A 6,231-nucleotide genomic window follows, 5' to 3' on the forward strand; every position below is an offset into this window, starting at 1 on the left:
ATCAGAGGAAAAAGTTGTTTGGCATGCAAAAACACGTCGATTGAGTCTATTTTCATCGAAATCGGAGGTGTTGCCGCTAAATTAAATAATTACCAAAACCACAATTTACCCACGCTCTACATCACAAATAGTAGTACGAAAATCGGAGTGAGTCCCAGGTGCGCACATTGACAAACGGACACTTCCAATCATATGTCGTTGTTTATAGAGTCTCTAGAATATCTCTAGGCATATGGCGTTGTGGTTGGATGTGATAAAAACGAAATAAAAACACAAATATTTTCTACAAAACTATTTTTTATTTCTCATCAGTTGCATATCCATTGCATAAACAAACGATACATAATTAAATGATGATAAAATAAACGGTGCACATCATTCTGTGTCCAAATAAACAGCAAGCAACTGAACGATGTCCAAGTGAACGGTGTCCAAATGAACAGTGCGCATCCTTCTGTGTCCAAGTGAACAGTGGGCGATTGAACGGTGTCCAAATGAACGGTGTCCAAGTGAACTGTGTCCAAATGAACGGTGTCCAAGTGAACAGTATCCAAATGAACGGTGTCCAAGTGAACAGTGCGCATCCTTCTGTGTCCAAGTGAACAGACAAGCAATTCCACGGTGTCCAAGTGAACGGTGTACAAATGAACAGCACGCATCGTTCTGTGTCCAAGTGAACAGTGGGCAACTGAACGGTGTCCAAGTGAACGGTGTCCAAGTGAACAGTGAACATCCTTCTGTGTTCAAGTGAACAGTGGGCACTTGAACGGTGTCCAACTGAACTGTGTCCAATTGAACGGTGTCCAAATGAACGGTGTGTAACTGAACGTCATGCATTTTCTTTCGTGTCCAAAAACAACGGTGCCCAAAAGTTTCGTGTCCAAACGCACCGTGTCCAATTAAACCGTGTGTCAAGTGCCGTGTCCATTTGCACCGTGTCCATTTGCAACGTGTCCAACTGAATGCCACTCGAATTTTGATCGGCATGAGGCTAAAAGGAAAAGCGTTAGAGTGGTTGCATTCCGATCCCACTCATATAGAATCTTCCGTAGATGACCTGCTGTGTGAGCTGCGCGAAATGTTCGATCATCGTCCAAACAAGATAGAATTAAGAAGGTCGTTCGAGCAAAGAACTTGATAGAGGGAAACGTTCCATGAATATGTCTATGCGATTCTTGCAAATCGAGTGCTAATCGACAAGGACGAAGTACTCGAATATATTATCGACGGCATATCGGTCACGAGCTTGAGAGACTAAGCACACATCGGTAGATTTGCGACGAAAGCTTCATTACTCAAGGCCTTCGAAAAAGTGAGTCTCAAGGAAAAGTTTCCTGCCAGCGCTGCGAAGAAGACGGAAGCGCAAAGAGGGACCTGTAGTCGAGAAACTAAGAGAGCGGACAAGAAGGAAACGCCACGGAACGAGAAGCGGTGCTTCAATGGGACAGCGAAACCACGTGAGTGCAGATTGTCCAACGAAAGCGGAAGGATCGAAGTGTTTCGGCTGCGGTAAGCGTGAACATCTCGCGGCAACATGTGTTAAGCAGCAAGCGACGGTAAAAGACACCAATATTATTACGCAGAATGTCCGGAAAAAATACTTAAAGGAAGTATCGATTAACGATCAAAAAATAAGAACATTTATCGATACTGGGAGCGATATTTGTTTAATGCGCGTCGACCAGTACGCCAAAATGAGTGTTCCGAAATTACAGAGTAATAAAATTCGATTCCGCGGTATAGGTTCCGATGATAATGTGACTCTGGACGAGTTTAGCGCAATTATAACCGTGGACGATAATGATTATCCGATTCTTATTCGTGTCGTTTCGGGTGCTCTTATGGAACACAGCATACTCATCGGCACAGATTTTTTAGACACTATCAAACTTACGATAGAAGTTGGTAACATTTTTGTCAGCGCACGGAAGCTCGTTTCGGACAATGCAGAATTTAATGAGATATGTCAGATAAACGTAGATTTAGATGAGGTAAATAATGTAGACGTAACACACATAAAAAACGTAGAGCACAGAGAAACGGTTAAGAATTTAATTAGTAATTATAGGCCTGAGCAAGCGCCAGAAGTAGGATTAAAAATGACAATATTATTAAAAGACGATGAGCCTGTGTATCAGAAAGCAAGACGATTGTCGCTGTTAGAGAGAGAGAAGGCGAATGCGCAGATGAATGAGTGGATACGCGACGGCATTACGCAGCCATAGTTATCGGAATACGCGAGTCCCGTTGTATTAGCGAAAAAGAAAGACGGTTCATTCAGATTATGCGTAGACTATCGTAAGCTAAATCAGAGAATAATTAAGGATCGATATCCTTTACCGCTTGTAGAGAATCAACTTGATTTGTTACAAGGCGCGAAGTGTTTCACTACGCTCGATCTGAAGAACGGATTTTTCCACGTTTCAATGGACGAACAGAGTCAAAAATTTACCGTTTTTATCATGCCAACGATACTAACCTATTTATAACCTAATGACTTAAAAAATTATTATTATTAAATGGATTATATGTTTTGAAACAATCAATCTTAAATAAATATTTAATAGATAATCTTATTAATCTTAACAATTAATCTTAAGGAGTAACGCCACTCTAGCGGCTGAAAAAGCCCATTTTTGACAATTTATTGTGGAAGTATAGGAAAAGGAATAGAATTTCTTTTTATACAGTTCATTTAACATATATTAAAGTGTAAAAATAAATTTTTTTATTATTATTTTGTTACAAAATGGCGGCGACAGAGCCAATCTACGTAATCATGTTTTTTTTAAAGGCCTTGACTGCCGGAAATGTTTCTCCTGAAATATGAGACCTACAACAAAAAACCAAAAATTTTTATAATCTACATACTGTTGCCTATAGAAGTACGTAGGGATTTTTTTTTAATCAATTTTTGTTAAAATGGTGCATGTTTTAAAAAAAACATCTATTTTTGACCAAAAAATACGCCTAAGATTGTTTATAAAAAAAAATTTACATTCAATCAAAAAACGGCTACGTACTTCTATAGAGAATGTAATTGTAATGCTACTGTTAAAATTTCAAATAGATCCATGCAATAGTGTTGGAGTAAGCTTTCCGGCAGTTTATAAAAAAGTGATTTTGAGAAAAACGCGTTTAAAGTTTTACGAGCATTTAAATCCTTGAAACGAGTTTTTAAATCCTTGAAATTTTTTTTTATCTTCAATCTGCAATGCCTGCTCCATACATTTGACCGTCTCTATTAATGCTTGCCTCCTCTTCTTCCTTCCTGGATGATTTTATAGCTAATCTGGCCTCTTTAACAGCGTCTATTAGCGATCTGTCCGAAAATTGAATGCGTCGCTCGTCTGCTTCCACGCAGAAATTATAACATTTTGGCCCGATTTTCATGCCCAAATTCCGCATAAGTCTCATAATACTTGATAGGCCATCATTATAAATGCCTGCAGCAATATATACCGCAGTATCTAATACATGTTTGCCACTAGAAGTTGATTTTGGCGCCATAGACCACACGACCGCATTGAAACTCTCGTTGCTATTTTGAGTAAAGCCGCCTAAACAACGAGTAAGCAAATCTTCAGACGTTAAATCTTTATAAATTGGATAAATGGCTTTATAAACTTCTTGTGGGAGAGCTGGCTTATGCTTATAACTTGTGTCTCCAGTCGCCTGTGCCCTCTGCCACGAGCACCATCTTCACCACGCGGGCATTTATCGTGCATAGGTTTTTCATCTGTCGACAGTTTGTGGTTCAATGTTGCGTAAATGGCACTTCGCATATTCTCCACCGAATCGTGATTTTTGCGTATTGCTAAGCCATAATAAATTGCCAATTCGTCAATCAGTTTTCCGGTAAGCTTACTTTTTCCTCCGAGACCTTTTGTATTTTTTTTTTAATTACGAAGGCGAAAGATTATTCGTCTTTGCACGTGATCAACACATTCTTTCTTCGTTACAGTAAAGTTTTCACAAGGTTCTGCATCTAAAATACCTTTAAATGTTTTTGAATCACCATCGCCTACATAATTAACATACTTCAAATCGTGCAAGGATTCAGAGCGCTGGAACATTTCAATAACTGCATCCACTTCCATCTTTCCCGCTGAGCCGACGTGGTTTGCTTGGCATTCGTTTTCATGAGATGCGGCCCATTCTTTGTACTCTTCGGTGTCTTTTTTTTTCTCCCAATACTCACAAGCCTTGCAATATTTAGATTTTATTAAAACATCGACCAGTTGGCCAGTATGCCAACCAATGAGCGAGACGAAACCGAAAAGCGAAGAAAAGCCACGCTTTCTCCATAAGCCATCACCAGAGACTGTAATGCCATTTGAGAGGCCCTTCTCAATACTTGTAACTTTCTCTTTTTGAGCTGCAGTTTTCATACTCTACTGGCAAACTTTCTCTGCTTCAACAGAAATTTTCTGCACAACACGATCATAAAAAGATTGAAATATTGGACGGGAAAGATCCATAAATGCACAAAACTTCATTATGCCATTTAATCCTACTCCCAAAAGCCGCATAGCTAAAATGATTCTACGGTTAATGTCATATCCTTTTTCAATGAATGGAGAACTGGGTATAAATATTTGATCACACTCTGCACAGGAAATCACAATTTTAAATCCCAAGCCACGCATTCCACATTCGGTAAATTTTATATCAGATTTACATCTTTTGCACACAACTGCCTGCGATATAGCAGTGAACACTATTAAGAAGTCCAAAATTCTGTATCCAAAGCCTTCTTCTACTTCAAATTCATCTGGATTAGGCGCTGATAATTTCTTAGCTGATGTGCTAGGACTTTCAACGTTTGGCTTCTCTAACTCGTAACGGTTACTCGGCCGACGTCCTGATATTTTTGGTCTTTTCGAACTGGAGGAACCGGTCCTTCCAGCCTTTTTTCCACTATACACTCGTTTTCCACTATTCATGTTACTTTTATTACACTTTTCAAAAAAAAGGAAATACTAATAATAATTTATATTTATACAATATTCATACAAAGACAAAAATTTAACGGACACGTGTGTTCGGCGTCAACTTTGCAGCTGTACTGACTCACACATGCACGTTTATTATACAATTACGCATCCTGGTGGACACCTAAGGAATTCGAGAGACCTTTGCTCTACAAGTAACAAGGTCGCTTATAGTTTCGGCAGGTAAAAGCAGTATAAAAGTGAGCGCGTCGCCTGACCGTTTCAACGCGCTCAACGAGCGCTCCGACGTTCTGCGGCAAAATCAAGAATTAAGCTGTTTAAAATTTTTTTTTCATTACAAAATTACTTGGATACTATTTTTAGGGCCTTAAACTATTGTTTAAGCAAAAAAAAATCGATTTTTTGAAAATTCTAGAGTGGTGTTACCCTTAAATAAATATTTTACTCTATTTTACAATATCCAAAAATTGTAATTTAAAAAATATTTTCTTTAATTTGAATAAACGATATCAACAGAATTTGATATTTTCAGACAAATATTTTTTTTTAATTTGAGTAAAACAAGTTTTACAAAATAGTGTATTATTATTGAGTAAAATAATTAATTGGTTTGAAAAAATATTAATTTAAAGTTATTTCCTCAATTTGAAAATATTATATTTTTTAGTTGTAAAGTATAAGTTATTCAGTTTGAACAACGGTTGTTTCAATAACATTTATTCGTTATTTGTTTCAAAATAATCTCACGTTGGATAAAATAACGGGCATTATGAATTTTTGCGCGCCCCTTTCACTCTGTGTAATTCCCCGGCTATCTTCCAAAGATTCATTAATATAGTTTTCAGAAATTTAATACGGGACAAAATAATATTAATATATATATGGACGATCTAATTATACCCTCCATTAATTATGAAACGGGGATAGAGAATCTTCAAGCGGTATTAAAAGCCGGATTGGTGATCAATTGGCGGAAATGTCAATTTTTGCAAAAGCGTGTTGAATTCCTCGGTCATGTCATAGAAAACGGCCATGTGAGTCCATCCGAGCGCAAAACGGAAGCAGTCAGAAAATTTCCAGAGCCTGACTCCGTGAAACAAGTGCAAAGCTTTTTAGGATTGAGCGGATATTTTAGAAAATTTATCCCTCGCTATTCGATTATTGCGCGCCCGCTAACTGTTGAAAGCTATCTGTTGAAAGCTAATTCGAAATTCGAGTTTGGTGAGAGAGAGAGAGAGAGAGAGAGAGAGAGAGAGAGAGAGAGAGAGAGAGAGAG

General features: G+C 38.0%; 1 protein-coding gene and 1 pseudogene across 9 annotated transcripts in view; both read right to left on the reverse strand.

Annotated features, from left to right (window-relative positions):
• LOC116850953 overlaps positions 1–6,231 on the reverse strand; it is a 111,917-nt gene that overhangs the window by 69,497 nt on the left and 36,189 nt on the right. The window lies entirely within an intron of this gene.
• LOC116850955 lies at positions 2,897–3,824 on the reverse strand (annotated as a pseudogene).

This window comes from Odontomachus brunneus, unplaced genomic scaffold, assembly GCF_010583005.1.
Source record: "Odontomachus brunneus isolate Ranch 3 - 2012 unplaced genomic scaffold, Obru_v1 Obru_scaffold_161, whole genome shotgun sequence".
NCBI lineage: Eukaryota > Metazoa > Arthropoda > Insecta > Hymenoptera > Formicidae > Odontomachus > Odontomachus brunneus.